Raw genomic sequence first — 8,879 nt, 5'->3', positions numbered from 1 at the left:
TAACTTATATGCAGAGTACATCATGAGACACGCTGGGCTGGAAGAAGCACAAGCTGGAATCAAGATTGCCGGGAGAAATATCAATAACCTCAGATATGCAGATGACACCACCCTTATGGCAGAAAGTGAAGAGGAACTAAAAAGCCTCTTGATGAAAGTGAAAGAGGAGAATGAAAAAGTTGGCTTAAAGCTTAACATTCAGAAAACTAAGATCATGGCATCTGGTCCCATCACTTCATGGGAAATAGATGGGGAGACAGTAGAAACAGTGTCAGATTTTAATTTTTTGGGCACCAAAATCACTGCAGATGGTGATTGCAGCCATGAAATTAAAAGACACTTACTCCTTGGAAGGAAAGTGATGATCAACCTAGATAGCTGTTGAAAGAAAGTGAAAGTGAAGTCGCTCAGTTGTGTCCGACTCTTTGCGACCCCATGGACTGTAGCCCACCAGGCTCCTCCATCCATGGAATTTTCTAGGCAAGGGTACTGGAGTGGGTTGCCATTTCCTACAAATGGGAAAAAAAAACGTTCAGTGGATCTAGACCAGGAGGCTGTTAATTTCTGTACAACGCCAACCAAATATAGTACAACTGGGATACTGTTTCCAAAGCTGGGAGCACCACTAATGTTTCCAAAACTTCAAATTTTATACACAGTAGGGCCCCTACATATGAACCTCCAAGTTGAGAACTTACAAACATTAGGAACATGCATTCACACATCCAATCACATAAGTTAGTTCATGTGTCTGGTGTTATCTACAAAAGCTGGGTACCTAGGATAACTTTATTGGAAGAACAAGTTGGACTTATGAACACGCTCTCAGAATGGAACTTGTTTGTATGTAGGGGACTTATTGTATACAAGATATGAGTTTATATGCAAAGAGAGAGAGAACATATCGATATATTATGCATTAATAGCAGTAACAGCTTTTTTGGGTTTTGCAGTCATATCCATTTAAAAATAATAATAATAATTTTTTAAAAGGCTATGGAGAGAATTATGGAGATTCTTTTAAAAACTAGGAATAAAGCTACCATCTGTATCATTTCAGTCACTCAGTCATGCCCAACTCTTTGCGACCCCATGGACTGCATCACTCCTGGCTTCCCTGTCCATCACCAACTCCCAGACTTGCTCAGACTCATGTCCATCAGGTCAGTGATGCCATCCAACCATCTCATCCTCTGTCGTCCCCTTCTCCTCCCGCTTTCAATCTTTTCCAGCATCAGGGTCTTTTCCAATGAGTCAGTTCTTCACATCAGGTGGCTAAAGTAAGAGCTTCAGCTTCAGCATCAGTCCTTTCAATAAATATTCAGGACTGATTTCCTTTAGGATTGACTGGTTTGATCTCCTTGCAGTCCAAGGGACTCTTAAGAGTCTTCTTGAACACCACAGTTCAAAAGCATCAATTCTTTGGCCCTTAGCTTTCCTTATAGCCCAACACTCACATGCATACATGACTACTGGAAAAACCATAGCTTTGACTAGATGGACCTTTGTCAGCAAAGTAATGTCTCTGCTTTTTAATACTCTGTCTAGATTTGTCCTAGCTTTTCTTTCAAGGAGCAAGCATCTTTTAATTTCCTGGCTGCAGTCACCATTTGTAGTGATTTTGGAGCCCCCAAAAAATAAATTATTTCACTGTTTCCATTGTTTTCTCATATGTTTGCCATGAAAAAAACTACCATATGACCCAATAATCCTACTACTGGGAATATACCCTGAGCAAACCATAATTGAAAAAGACACATGTACCCCAATGTTCATTGCAGCACTATTTACAATAGCTAGGACATGGAAGCAACATAGATGTCCATCAATAGATGAATGGACAAAGATGTTGTGATACATATCCACATTGGAATATTATTCAACCATAAAAAGGAATGCATGTAAGAGAAAAAAAAAAGGAATGCATGTGAGTCAGTTCTAACGAGGTGGGCCAACCTAGAGCCTATTATACAGAGTGAAGTAGTTCAGAAAGAAAAAAACAAACATTGTATATTAAAGCATATATATGAAATCTAGGAAGATGGTACTGATGAACCTATCTATAAGACAGCAGTGAGAATAGACTTTTGGACACAGTGAGGGAGAGAAAAAGCGGGATGATTTGAGAGAGTAGCACTGAAACATTTACATTACCATACGTAAGGTAGATAGCCAATGGGAATTTACTGTATGACAAAGGAATCCAAAGCTGGTCTCTCTGACAACCTAGAAGGGTGGGATGGGGTGGGAGGTGGGAGGGAAGCTTAAGAGGGAGAGGACATGTGTTTACCTATGGTGATTCATGTTGATGTATGGCAGAACCCATCACAATATAGTAAAGTAATTATCCTCCAGTTAAAATTTTTTTTTAAATTTTTAAAGAAGCATACTGGAAAAACAATGCCAAAACCAAGAGATCCTAGGGAAACAAATGAGACTTTCCTCCATCAATAAATAAATAAATAAGACAAAACCCCAGAAAACAGCCAAGTTCTATTATTGTTGTAGTATCCTGCATTATTTTTTTTATTAGCTTCTCAATCATCATCTAGAAAGAAAACACTCTAGAATAGAATAACCTCATTAAAAGCAGCTGGAGTAGGGGTGTTGGGGAGGGACTTTCCTGGTGGCTCAGTGGTAAAGAATCCACCTGCCAATACAGATCTTATCTGGTCCAAGAAGATTCCACATGCCTTGGGGTAACTAAGCCCATGCACCAGAACTAATGATCCTGTGCTCCAGAGCCCAGGAGTTGCAACTACTATAGCCCACATACCCTGGAGCCCCTGCTCCACAACAAGAGAAGTCACTGCAATGAGAAGCCTGCACATCGCAAGGATGTGGGCTTTCCTGCTCACTGCAAATAGAGAAAAGCTCATGCTTGCACAGCCACAAAGACATAGCACAGCCAAAAATAAATAGATTAATAAATAAAATTATAAAATAAAATAAAATACAGTTGTAAAAATTATCTTTAAAAGAGAGAGAGATTTAAAAAAAAAAAAAAACAGCTCTGAGACTTCCCTGGCGGTCCAGTGATTAGGACTCCATGCTTCCACTCCCAGGGGCCTGGGTTCAATCCATGGTCTGGTCAGGGAACTAAGATCCCTCAAGCCACACAGCCAAATAAATATTAATTAACAGCTCTGATAAAGCACAGTCACTGCTACAAAGGTACAAGATATTTTACATTCACATAGGTAGGATACAGTGCAGGCACGCTCAGTCACTCAGTCGTGTCCTACTCTTTGTGACCCCGTGGACTGTAGCCCGCCAGGCTCCTCTGTCCATGGGATTCTCCAGGCAAGAATACTGGGGTGGGTTGCCATTTCCTACTTCAAGGGATCTTCCTGACCCAGGGATTGAACTCACATCTCCTGTGGTTCCTCCATCGCAGGTAGACATTTTACCCACTGAGCCATTGGGGAAGCCCGGGATACGGTACTGTCCCACATTTATAAAACCAGAGGATATAATTCTTAAATGCATTATTTGAGACTTGATTCTGCTTGTCCAGCAGAGGACCCAAAGGATGGCTGTGACACGGCCCTGGCACAGAAATGCACCTTCTCGGATAGGATCTCCTTCCTTGAGCAGCACAGTTATAGGTACTCACTGCTCTTCGCGAACGTCAGCTAAAATCCATTTAGAAAACCACAGAAAACAACCATTGGATTCATACAAAGATGACTGAGTGGAGGCAAGCAAGCCTCAGCCTAACTAATATTTTACCAAATCTGTCATGTCTGAATGGGGAGAGTTTCATGGAAGAAAGGAGATGCCAAGTAGCATCTGAAGAGTCTGAGGCAGAGCAATTAAAGGCTACCCTTTAGATCCAAAATTAGGCAAAAAAAAAAAAAAGCTGGGATGCTGATAAAGGTAATGTAATCTGCCAGAGAGCCCTCAATGCCTGGGCAGTGTTATAAAAATTTGTCTGACCAGGCTATTGTACTTGTCCAGAATAAAGATGTGAAGTCTGGTAAGATCTGCTGTAGCCTGGAGAAGATGTGTGTCAATCAGTTGGGAGACTTCGAGTCCTGTTGCCAGACTCAGCTGATGCTCATACAATACAGGAATAGTCTGCATATTTGAAGTTTGTTGAAAGGCAAAACCCAACTGGCAGGTTCCTGGTGTTGGATAGCTGGAAAGTTGTGGATGGCAGTACCAGGAAGGACCACAGATGGTGGGGATAGGCTGCTATGCATAAAGGTTGGCTGAGATCTCTATGGTTGAAGTGAAAACTAAATAATTCCTGAGCCTGGGAAACAGCAGGTCTGGCACCCAGACAGTAGGGCTGGAGGCAGGGGTGCATAAGTAAGTGCTGGAATCAGCTGAACTGAAGTAGGCTGAGAAAAACCTGGTTGGAAGCCTTGTTGCTTAGTCAAGTATGGCGGAGCCAACTGTTCACGTTGGATGATTGAATAATGACTTGGGTCCGCATAGAAAGCTGGAATTTGAGCTGGTGCAGACTGAGACACAAAGACTAGTGGACTCTGTTGCTGCTGGGTGAAGAGGGAAGGCTTACAGTTTAATTGTGAAAAATGACTTGCAGAAGGCAGGCTGCTTGTCTGAACTTGTTGGAGTTTCATGTCACAGATATCAGGCTGGTCTGATATGGTTATATTGACTCCCTGTCTTTCAGCCTCCCCTTCTCTAATATTTTCCTGCCTCTGATACTATAAATATGCTGAAATTTTGCAACATTTTAAAAGAGAATGAACATATGGTTGCTGGGGATGAGGGGAGGATGGGAGGAAGGGATAGTTAGGGAGCTGGGAATGGACATTACACATTGCTATACCTAAAATGGATCACCAACAAGGACCTACTGGCCAGCACAGGGAACTCTGCTCAGTGTTACGGGGCAGCCTGAAGGGAAAGGGAGTTTGGGGGAGAAAGGATACATGTATATGTATGGTTGGGTCCCTTTGCTGTCCACCTGAAACTACCACAACATTTTTAATCAGCTATACTCCAATACAAAATAAAAAGTTAATATATAAAATGGGGATTGTAGACATAATAAAAAAATAAAATAAAAGCAAACAAAAACCTTCCTTCACTTGGGTCTCTCAGCCCCGCTTTGTCTTCCTTATTCCTTCTTTATTGAAACCTATACTACTCTTCCCACCTTCCTCCCCTCCCCAGTTCAATTCACTGCAGCCTTTGATCCCCTAGTTCATTCCTCGGTCGAAAATCATCAACACCTTCCTATTGCCAAATTCAGTGGCAAGTTTTCTACACTTTTATTATTGATGCACTTGACTCTATTACTCATTCTCTCTTTCTTGAAACCATCTACTCCCTCATGACTGTAACACCATCCTCTCCACGTAGGTATGAGTTTCCACTTTGGACCCTTTCTCCACCCACCACTTAATCACTGAAGTTCCCTGTCAGTCAGCCCTTGAACTAGTACTTTTCCCATTCCACACAGTCCTCTTGGACAATAGCATCCACTGTGGAAGTTTTCACTATCATCTATGTTCAGGCAACTCACAAATCTATACCCCAGCCTGGATTTCCTTTCCGAAATCAGATTTGTGTATACACTCTGTGCTAAGCATCTCCTTTGGGACATTTCACAGGCACCTCAAACTAGACCTGTGGAAAGCTGAACTCATCATCTCCACTCTTACCCCAAACTGGCTCCTCCTGTGACCCTCACTGGTCAATGGCACATCCTCCACCCATCTCAGGTAAGCCAGACACCCAGAGTTATCCTTAACCTCACCCTCCCCTCAGCCATCTGCCTCTAGGATCTGCTCTTTTTATTGTCCTGATTTTTAACATCTGACCCCTCTCCTCTACACCCTGCACCTGCTGATGATGAATTGTGTGGTAATTTATCATCACTCACCTGGACTATTACAACAGCCTCCTACCTGGATTCCTAATTCCAGATTTTTCACTCTCACATCCGTTCCCAACATAATCGCTAAAGTGACTGGTCCAAACCCAGATCTGGCCATGTCACTCTCCTGCTTTAAGATGCCTTGCCTATAGGATGGAGTTCTAAATTCTTGGTGTGACCTACAAGGCCTCCCATTACTTAGCCACTATTCACTCTCCAGCATCAGCATCAATCTTCGTCTTGAACATTAACTTTTAGTAACCCCCTGCTCTCATCATGTCGCTTCATCCTCCACACTTCTGTCTTCCAGGAGCATGTACCTCAATTTCACCCACTTGCCTGGGTCATATCCCACCTTTCTTAAAAACTCATCCACTGTTTACTCCAAAAGGCTTTTTTGCCTTTCACTTGTACTCCTAAATCATCCCGTGCTTACCTCTGTCAGCATTTACCCATTATTTTGAAGTTATCTGTTTTTGGCCCTTACCTCCCAATGCTAAACCAAATTCAAAATGAGGGATTGAAGGACTTGCCTGATGGTCCAGTGGCTGAGATTCCATGCTCCCAAAGCAGCGGGCCTGGGTTTGTTCCCTGGTCAGGGATCAGGATCCCACATGCCACAACTAAAGATCCCGCATGCTGCAACTGAGACCTGGTGCAGCCAAATAAATAAATAGATTTTTTTTTTAACATATGCATCTTTAAAAAAAGATCAGGAATCGAGTTCTGGGTACTGGTCTTTGTGCCCCCCATACTGCGCACAGTGTCTGACACACACTGGGCACTCAAATAACAATTACTGAATTGATTGTCACAGCAGGGCAATGAGCCTGGTACAAACAAAAATACTCCGACTCGAATAGCAAGCCACATACTACTAGCAGGTGGGAGAGCAGCAAGTTGAAACCAGCTCTAAGGCCTGTGCTCCTTCAAGCACAACCTGAAAACCATAAGCTAAGTGTGGAGATGGAGATGAGAATGGTGGGTCAGGGTACCAGCCTAGGAGTGATGTGAATGGGAGGAAACTAGGGAAGGTGGGCACAATTCTGTGGGCAGAAGCATATAGTCCTAAGACCCTGGGGTTGCTGGTTCTAAGGAGAACCCCGATGTGATAAACTGTCTGAGTTGCCAGGTAGATAAATCCAGATGCTGGGCCTGAGGCAGCCAGTGTCCCCACCAACACTCAAGTCTGTGTGCTTCACGGCCATCTTCTGGGTCCTGCACTTGCCCCTTGCTTGGACACAAGAACTTCCTCCAGGAAGTTCCTAGTGTAGAACAAGACAGAATATCCAGGGACTTCCCTGGTGGTCCAGTGGCTTAAGTCTCCATGCTCCCAATGCTGGTGGCCCAGGTTCAAACTCTGGTCAGGGAACTAGATCCCACAGGCTGCAACTAAGATGTTCACATGCCGCTACTAACTATCCGGCCTGCCTCAACTAAGACCTGCCACAAATAAATAAATACACTTTTTAAGAAAAAAGGGAATATGCAAACATTATGAGAAGATAAATAAAAGTGGGCCTGTGCAAACAAGAGCTGCCATGTCCCTCGCCCTCTCTAAGGGAGCTCGCCATCTCTCCACACCACTTTCCAGCAGCCAACACCCATGCCCCAAAGCGGAAGGCCACCACCAAAGGAGTCAAGTGGCAGAGGCTGATAGAAGCTGAGGAGAGCTCAAGCCCATGACCGCACAGAACGAAGGCAATATTCCGAGACAGCAGTCAACACGGGGGGCTGTTAGATACAGCTAAAGGCCCCACACCTGCACAGTCAGAATACGGCCCTCCTGGACACTGCGTGATGACTGCCCTGGACCAGGAAGTCAGAAGGGCATGGGGCTGGAATAATACCAGAGAAAGAAAACTAAAAATATCTCTGTTTACAAAACACAGGAAAAGGCAGCAAAGGGTGTGGATAACAATGGATGAAGACAGAGTGCCCTTCCCCGGTAGAACCCACGTCAGACAAAGGCGAAGAGCCCAAATGACCTCATCGGCGAGAACCTGGCAGGTATCCAGGGCAAGAACACCCCCGCCCTCTGTCCTCACCCGAATGCCTGGGGGCCAAGCCAGCCTATCACCTGCCCTGGAGGGTTCTAGAGAGCTTGCATCCTGTCTGGGGAAGGAGTCTGGGGCAGCCCCAGCTCTAACCCGTATGTATCATGCACAGATGGAGACTTTCACACTCCACTCCGCATGATGCTTCTGCTCTGCAGACCGAGATGAAGGTGCTCAGTGTAGGAAGTTTCGCAGGAAAAAGGAACTTGCTCTCCATCCTCTTTCCTGCTTCCTCCGCCCTCCGTCCCCCGCCCTCCACCCCGCAGTCAATCAAGCCCAGTTCAGTTCCACCCCAGCTCAGCTGCAGTGATAAACAGCTCATGACTAGCTGTACAGGCTGTGTCCTGGAGCCCGAGTGTAGCACCCACGGCTCCGACTCAACTGTAGTCCCTCAAGGAGGAGCTCCCCTCTGGAGAAAGTGTGGGCAGCTCCCAGGCCCCACCTCGGTGGACTCTCTCCAAGAGTAATAACAAATAGGGAAGCAAGACTTTACTGAGTGCCTCTCTGTGCCAGGCATTGTGTGCCACACATATTATCTCATTAAAAAGCTCCCAGCCACCTTATGACCTGGGTGCTACCATTATCCCCATTTTATGGAGGACAAATTATTAGAGCAATTCAATATATTATTCTGAGGTCACCTGGATGGCAAACGGCAAATCAGGCAGACAAAAAAAGATCTCTCTTCCCCACTTCAGAAATCCTGATCTTAACCACCCACATTAAAGGGACCGTCTTCCTTGCCCCTATGTATAGCTCTTTTTCATTGTATGGACAGATTATGATTTTCCCCTTGGTAGCTGCTCAAATTTTCAGAACTTCCTGGTTTCCCGTTACAGTTTCCCATATATGAAAATCAGTTTTTGGACCTTTGGAAGTGATACCAGGAACATAAGTATTGACTGATCAATTGACACGTTCAGACACCACGGACTTTTGTTGTTTTTGTTTGTTTGTTTAGTTATTTA

This window comes from Cervus canadensis, chromosome 11, assembly GCF_019320065.1.
Source record: "Cervus canadensis isolate Bull #8, Minnesota chromosome 11, ASM1932006v1, whole genome shotgun sequence".
Lineage (NCBI taxonomy): Eukaryota > Metazoa > Chordata > Mammalia > Artiodactyla > Cervidae > Cervus > Cervus canadensis.
The sequence above is the reverse complement of the archived record's forward strand: the minus strand, read 5'-3'. Positions refer to the sequence as shown.